Source organism: Phocoena sinus, chromosome 4, assembly GCF_008692025.1.
Source record: "Phocoena sinus isolate mPhoSin1 chromosome 4, mPhoSin1.pri, whole genome shotgun sequence".
NCBI classification, from domain to species: Eukaryota; Metazoa; Chordata; class Mammalia; order Artiodactyla; family Phocoenidae; genus Phocoena; species Phocoena sinus.
This window is the reverse complement of record NC_045766.1, coordinates 58,196,355-58,205,171: the sequence shown is the minus strand read 5'-3', so window position 1 is coordinate 58,205,171 and position 8,817 is coordinate 58,196,355. Positions and strand designations below refer to the sequence as shown.

The 8,817-nt window shown below is 34.8% G+C and overlaps 1 pseudogene; it reads left to right on the top strand.

Moving 5' to 3' along the window:
• Positions 1-4,699: 4,699 nt before the first annotated feature.
• Positions 4,700-5,463, top strand: LOC116753395 (annotated as a pseudogene).
• Positions 5,464-8,817: the final 3,354 nt, after the last annotated feature.

Genomic DNA, 8,817 nt, shown 5'->3' with positions numbered 1-8,817 from the left:
AATTCTGGCCTACTCTTGCACTGTTATCAGGCTGTTAAAGACCTCCAAGGTCCTGGGCCTAACACTTTTATAGACCCTACCCAACATCATATCATATCGAATTGTACTGACATCCCACTTCAACTATATATTTTTTTCCTGCAACAATAATTTAAAAGGATTGTAATACTTTTATGTCCAAAAATTTTTAGCTATGTATAGCTTGTTTATTTTAAGATTGACTATGGTTTCTTGGTAATCATTGTGCATCCTCAGAAATTTTGGTGATAAGAAAATATACCTTACTCTTTTTTTAATGTAATGATGTTTTATGAATATTAAATTTCACAGGTAGTGAAGAAGATATGATGGTGTCAGTTTGTGGAAATTTAATTCAGCACTTAATTTACTTTTAAAGTTTTTTGTAATGAAATTTTTTTTCAGGTTTCAAACATTTTTACAAGTGCTCAAAAGGCTCATTTTAAAAAAATAAATTTATTTATTTATTTATTTATGGCTGTGTTGGGTCTCAGTTGCTGTGTGTGGGCTTTCTCTAGTTGCAGCAAGTGGGGGCTTCTCTTCATTGTGATGCACGGGATTCTCATTGCGGTGGCTTCTCTTGTTGCAGAGCACAGGCTCTTGGTGCATAGGCTCAGTAGTTGTGGCTCGCAGGTCCTAGAGTGCAGGCTCAGTGGTTGTGGCGTACGGGCTCAGTTGCCATGATGCATGTGGGATCTTCCCGGACCAGGGATCGAACCCATGTCCCCTGCACTGGCAGGCAGATTCTTAACCACTGCACCACCAGGGAAGTCCTTGAAGGCTCATTTTTTAAAAAATTTATTTTATTGAAGTATAGTTGATTTACAATGTTGTATTAATTTCTGCTGTACAGCAAAGTGATTCAGTTGTACATATATATATTCTTTTTCATATTCTTTTCCATTATGGTTTATTACAGTATATTGAATATAGTTCCCTGTGCTATACAGTAGGACCTTGTTGTTTATCCATCCTATATATAATAGCTTATATCTGCTAATCCCAAATTCCCAGTCCTTCCCTCCTCCTGCCCCCTTTGGCAACCACAAGTCTGTTCTCTATGTCTGTGAATCTGTTTCTTCATAGACACTCATTTTAATGACATCTATATATCGAGTAATGCACTGGCAGAGAAAGTTAAGAAGTTGAAAAGACAGTCCCTGCCCTCAAAGAGCTCAGAGGAACATATTTAAGGAAATAATAGCCACGCAGGGTGATAAGTGCGCTAATTAAAATAGCATTAGGGACACACAGATGGCTGTGACTAACTCAACTCAACCCAGTTCTCAGAAGAGGTGACTTTTGAGCCTAACAGTGACAGACTTCAGTCATTCCTAGATTGAAGAGTCAGGATCATTCATGGAGGACTGTCTCATTAATTATTTTCACATTCTATTTTTTAACTAATACAATCTTGAGTTCTTGTAAAAATCTGGAACATCACCAGAATTGGTCTGATAGGATTCTCAACCCATTGGGTCATCCTCTTTGCAGGAGCCTCCCTTCCACTGTAGAGATAGAATATAAATAGGAGGGTGATCCAGTTGCATGTGATCTTCAGAGAGAAACTTCGAGGTCAGTGCTATCGTGATCCCATCAAATAGGTGAGGAAATAAAAACTCAGAGAAGGGAAGGCATTTGCCTAAAGTCAGAAGGGTAGTAAAGTAGCAGAGGTGGGGATCAACCTCCCATTGGTGTGACTCCACAACACTTAACCTCACCACTCTATAGACCGGGACACTGAATGCACACTCCCACCTCATTCCTATGGCTGCTCTTCTCTAGGTAACTTGGTGTGCAGTACATTTTTCTCAATTTCCTTCTCTGATGATGAAATGTAAAAGAACTTTTAGAAAGAAGGGGATAAAACCCTCTCCATATTCAGGAAGAGGTAAAAACTTATATCAGGAAAAGATAACTCAGAAAGGACAAAATATTGAGCACAAAGTCATTCTCCTGATACCCCCAGCTTTTCCCAAAGCTTCTTTTATAAAGTGACAAGCATTTCCGCCTTCACCCTACATTTCTGCCTACCTTAGCAAGAAATATTTTGCTTGATACATAATTTTTGATAAGGGAAGATGCATCAAAATAAAAAGGTGATAATATTTCATATACTTGAATGAATTTTAGGATGGAAGTTAAACAGAACAATAGGTGTAGTCATATTATAACCATTTTTAATGATCCCATTTTAAGATCTTGTTAGAGGCTAAGAATAGAACCCACACAAGCATTGAGTTAGTGAAAGGTACTAATAGCAAAAATTCCTCAGAGCCATGAAGATTAGTCTTTGCTGTAAGTTAGGATAATATTCTGTTAGAGGAGTTCTGATTTTAGTATTGTGTAAGCTGTTTTCTTAATACATATCTACCCTCTGCCTAGGTGATATTCATGAAATAAGGCATAGATAATGCATTTAGTAACACTGAGCTGAATCATGCAAAACATAATTTGTGTGCAATTTTGGGGAGTGTAAAATAAAAGTTGTTTTAAGTGTCAGGAAAAAAATCCATAAAAATAAAGCATTCTAATCAGAGAAAAAATTCAAAAGTTTGTGTCATAAAGGAAAACAATTTACTTGTGCCGGTACCCTTAATAAGTGCCCCAAAGCGTTCCAGTGCTGTTACATTCTCTAATGATATTACAGTATGTGGCACATCTCATCTAATCTGTTAGTAAAATCCTAAAGTCACTTATGTCAGTCTCTAATGCAAGCCAAATGAGTCTTTCCAGTAATAAGAAGCTTCGCAGAATTAGTTTTCGTTTTGCAGAAAATTGCCATTGGGGCTGGCACTTTTATCTAAAAATTTCACTCGTGCATAAGCAAAAAACTCATATATTATTTGGTTACATTCCATCAGTATGAGAAATAACATTGTGAGAATTCTATGCATGCTAATGATATATAGAAATCCACCTGCTTTCAGATAAAATGAGTTTAATTTTCTGTTGCCCACTGCCTGGTTGGCCTTTCATAAATTACTTATGCACAGCTATTATTAAAATAGAGGGAAAGCAAATTAGAAAGTCCTCCTATCTCTCCACTGGATTTAGCCAAGGCAGGACTGTGACAGCTAGAGTCAGCGTTTTTGAAAAAATTCTGCTCTCTTGAAAAATTTTGCATCTCTATACAATTCTATACCACTGTTGTAAACGTTCTGACCTGCCTTCTTACCAAATTAACCTAAATCCTTTCTATTTTTCAACATTAATGGAATCCTCTAGAGTCCTGCTGATATATATTAAAATATATTTATTGGTTAATTTGAATTCCAGCATTTTGTACCTCATTTCCAGCACTCCTGTTAAATCTGAACAGCTTTGAGCTTTAGCATTAAAAACTTACAAATTAAGATACATACAGTACATCTTACAATTATCAGATCAAAACAACTTAACTTTTATTGGAGTATAGAATGGTAAATTTAACCTTCTGATAAAATAGAAAATGAAGGTTGTCTGTGTGAAAGAGTTAATTGGATTTCAATGAGTGTTTTCTAGCTGATGGGGGGACGTCTTTATTGGCCAATGAATACTTGACCTCTTGGTTTTAAGGACAGGTGAAAAGTTTTTATTTCTAGAGGGTTTTGAAGTCCAAAGTTCCCAATAACTGAAGACTAATTTCTGTTAATATTACTTTGCTCAAGTAAAGTAGATCACTAATTTCTTAGAACATCTGGTTACCATGTCTTTGAAGCCTGAGTAAGTATTGATGAGGCTCTACCCTTTCATGCCATGGTGTTAAGAGAGTTATCAAAGCACTATTTTGAAAAGCAACTTCAACCGCAGCTCATATTGTAAAAGATAAAATAAAGAACACTCCCAAGCCATTTCATAAAATATATTGATAAACAGATTTTTTTTTTTAAAGAGAATTGCATCCTGTGTTGGGGAGGATTGGTTATCATACTCAAATAGCATTTAACTTAGTTCTGAAAAATTAAATATGCTCTTTAGTTTCTGTTGTTAAGATCTTCATAGTGTTTTGATATAAGTTTTGTACATAACTAAATGGAGTTTTAAAAACAGCGTCTTGATAGTATAAGTTATTAACACAAATAAAATTACAAATAAGTATTTGTGGTGATGTGTGGGGTGAAAGTGGAGTTGTCTTAGGAAAGTATGGTGGAATGGGGAAAGGAGACACATACCTCTTTTTTGCCCTCATCTTTGCCCTGAATCCAAACTGGCCATTTTTCTTTCTCTTTGGGAGAAATCTTTCAAAGTTAACAAACATACTTATGCTCACGTTCAAAATGGATGTTGGAAAAGAATACCAAGCAAACAAAGCCTAGCATCACAACTAAAAGGTATACAAATGATTTTGGAAATTTGCTGCTGTAAGATACCAGAGGAAAGTATTATTTTCAGGTCCGTCCACAGCGATTTTCAAATGGGGTCATCTCTCCTCCTGTCAAAGTTTAATGACAAAGTGTTGTTCTCTCCTTGAGAGAACTGGATGAAAAATACTATTTGTGTATCCAGCATTATTAATTTTAAAATTCAGTGTGTAATTATATGGTGTTATGATGCCTTTAAAATAAATCTATTCTGAAACTTGCAAGGTGGAATTCACTAGTGAGGTGGAATTCACTAGCAATAGAGTTTTGTCAAATGTATCAAAATGAATGCAGAGTTTGAGCTTTTGCCCTCCCTCACCAGCTGCAAAGCCGAGGACATGTGGAGCCACTGGGTTTGGCGGCTCCTGCGTTCATGAAGGCAGCGGGGGCCTCCGGGTTTCGACTACCCGCGGGCCTGTTTCCCCGGCCCTGAGGAGAGATTTCTTCACCGCCACAACCAAAGAAGGATAATATATGAGGCGAGTGGACATAACTCCTTTAGGACAAAGGTAATTAACTTTTGATACCGTGCATTGGTTCAGGACTTGGAAACTCATGGATTTGACAAAGCACAAGCAGAAACAATTGTATCAGCTTTAACCACTTTATCAAATGTCAGCCTCCATACTATCTATAAGGAGATGGTCACTCAAGTTCAACAGGAAATAACAGTACAACAGTTAATGGCTCATTTGGACTCCATCAGGAAAGACATGGTCGTCCTAGAGAAAAGTGAATCTGCAAATCTGCGAGCAGAGAACCAGAAAATGAAAATTGAATTAGAACAAGTTAAGCAACAACTGATAAATAAAACCAGTCGAATCAGAGCAGATAATAAACTGGATATCAACCTAGGAAGGAGCAGAGTAACAGATATGTTTACAGATCAAGAAAAGAAACTTATGGAAGCAACCACAGAATTTACCAAAAATGAAACCAAAACCAGAGTTATATTTCAGAGACCGGTAACAAAATTGACACTGAAATTGCTTGTTTAAAAACCCTAATAGAGTCTAACAAGCTTGAGACAATTCGTTACCTTGCAGCCTCAGTGTTCACTTGCCTGGCAATAGCACTGGGACTTTATAGACTCTGGAAGTAACAGTGAAACTACTATATTATGCTCCTACTGCTGCTGCTGTTGACTTAGAACAAACACTGTGCCAGGATGGATTTACTCTGAACATTGAAAGTTGCAGTAGAAACTTAATACAAGATTATTTAAAGTACATATGGACTAAAGGAAATGTTTTAGAATGGGAAGGTGTATTTTGTCTTTTATATATGTCTTTATTGTATTATGTTGAAAAGATGCTGTTCAAAACCTGATGGATTTGAGATAGGCCTTTTGTCTTTATCCTTTAGATAGCTCACAGAAACTGAAGCAGAGTTTTCTTGTTTGCTTGAACAACTGTAAATCATACAGGATTTCTTTGGTATGTGTTGCAAATTTGTTTAGTTATAAATAGGGACTCTAAAGTACAGAGTAGTCAAAAGACTGACCTTGTATGGTCCAGCAAGTGAGAATCAGAGTCTCTCCGACTAAATTTTTTTCAAAGAGCTAACAGCTGGGTTGTTTTCAAAACAAAACCTGTATTTTGATTCAAAATATCTCAGAATCCTCTTGCCTAAGAAAATTCTTGGCACACTGTAGATAAATTTGTGTTGGATTAATAAATAAAGACCATATAGATTCCACGGTAAAAAAAAAAAAGAATATAGAGTTCGAGATCAGTGAGCTACTTGAATCATGATAGTTAATCCTCTGTTTATAAAATACTTAACTAGCTGAAGTTTCTTAGATGTCTTGTTTTTTACCTTGGCAATGGTGGTTTAAGCCAAGAAATCCCATGGAAGACAAATAATTAGTGTGCCATTACTCCCCAGGCATCTGCATAAAGTCTAACACCTGCATGAAAAAAGAAGGATCTATTCTTTTAGACAGTTTAAGGTAACAGCATGGTTGGCATTTTGTAGACACAGCTTCCTATCAGTTCTAACGGTTGTAGGCTGAGAAGAAACTTAAATTGAAACTAGAAGATGAATTAAATTATCAGGATAATTCAGGCAAAAACGTAAAATAAAGTTTTGCAAATAAATCGGTCACATGCTATTCCTCAAAACCTATAGCTTGCTTTGCCTATAGACTGTTTTGAATTAATTCAACATTTAATTGATCAGTTGTTTCCCTGTAAATTGCTTGAAGAGCAGCATGAATAGAGTTGTGAAAAGCTAGGAACTTTTGAGTCTAACAGACTTAGATTTGAAACTTGGCTATAACATTACCCAGCTGTGTAGGTACATAACTTCGTTTAAGCCTCAGTTTCTTCTTTTGTAAAAATGGAATAATACCTTACTCACATTTATCAGGAGGATTGAATAAGGTCGTGTATGAAAAAGATTGACTTTTGAGTATGTAGGTGCTCAGTAAACATTAGGATTTCTTTAGTGCATTTAATCAGCTACAGGTATGTAAGACTTTTTTTTTTTTTTTTTTTGGTGGTATGCGGGCCTCTCACCGCCGCGGCCCCTCCCGTTGCGGAGCACAGGCTCCGGACGCGCAGGCTCAGCGGCCATGGCTCACGGGCCCAGCCGCTCCGTGGCACGTGGGATCCTCCCGGACCGGGGCACGAACCCGCGTCCCCCGCATCAGCCGGTGGACTCTCAACCACTGCGCCACCAGGGAAGCCCTGTAAGACTTTTTAAAACAGGCTTCAGATCTTATACATTTTTGGTAGTATTATAGGTATGATTTCCATATATAACTTCTCTTTAGTCAATTGTAGGTATGTAAAAATTTTGTTGTTGTTGTGCTTTAGATATAATATATATTTTTGTAGTGTATTCTTATGATCTCCATAAAACTCTTCAGTATGTACATCCATGAATGAAGCAGAAAAGTTTGTTTCTTACAAAAGGACAAGAATTTTGAAAATACAAAAGATTTCATAACATTCTTAAATAAGAAAATAATTGCTCAATGTAGAATATTTGAGAATTATACAGTGATATAAATTGAAAAATGAAAATATTCTTTCTTTCCATATTCCAAAGACATTTGAATATTTCTACACATATCCATATTTTTTAATAAAACTGAGACCATATTGTATTTGCTAAGATTTGATAAACATTTCATTTAATAACATATTAGTCCTTCCTCATGACAAATATTTTTATAAGCATAATTTTTAATGACTGCAAAATATTCAGGTGAATGATCTAACAATAATTTATCAAACCGTTTACTATTTTTGGATGCTTAGGTTGTTTCTAACTTACGGCTATTATATAATTTTATTTAACTAACAAATTTTTGTCTGCATTTTTTTGTTGTCTTCTTTGGTAACCTAGTTGTCAATGAATATAGGCATTTTTGATCTGTTTAGAATTTAATTCCAAATTCTGCAAGAGTTGTAGCACTTTATACTTCCACAAATAAAATGCAAGAATATACTTCTCAAATCCCCTTTGCATAAGTTGAGCATGTTATTTTTTAAAACTTTTGTGAATTTAATAAATGAAAAATTCAATTTCTATCAAAAGTGTATGAGTACCGGTTTCTGGTAAACCGAATCAGCACTGGATATTATCAACAAAACAAGGTATTTTATTTGTTTTGGTGAAATTTATTTTTTAAATGAAAGGACTTTTTAAATTGGTAGTGGGATTGGACATTTTTTTTCTATGTTTATTGGAATTTGAATTGTCTTCTTTGGTGAATCATCTCTCATCCTTTTATCATTTATCTATTGGTGTGTATACCTTATTCACTTATAAGAACTATTTATACATTAAAATAAAAACCATTTAGTATTTTGCATTTATTTTTGGCCTTTTAACATTATGATGTTTTAAAATTAATATAGTTTTATGTTTTTATATTAAAAAGTAAATGCTTTCTTTTATTTATAATATTATAAACTTCAATACTTATATATATATTACTTTCAAATATTTTACTCATAGGGTAGTAAAATTATTGCTTAAAATTAATTCTCCTTTTATAGTTTTTTTACATTTTATACAAACTATCTGAAATTTATTTCTGTATTTATGAAGAGATAGGGTGTTAGTTTTATTTTTTCCATACAGTAGGCCAACCTACTATCAGAGAGAGAGTTGGTCTTTTCCAGTCTCCTATATTGGTTAAGTCTCGTGGATTTATGACAGTTTCTGACTTACTTCTCAGTTATCGATTAGATCTATTTATCTGTAGATAGTTTTTCCCTAATATTATGCTCTTTTATGCAATATAAATCTTCATCATTTTATCATTGTTTTGGCAATAATAAAATAATAATTGCAATAAATGATAATTATGATTAGGACAAGAATGATCACTTTACTCAAGTCAGTGACTCATATGCAAGGTAACCTTGGGTAAGCTACTTACTTACCCATTGGGGTAAGTAAAGTGGGAAGCATCTGTAAAATGGGCAGAATAGTATCTAGT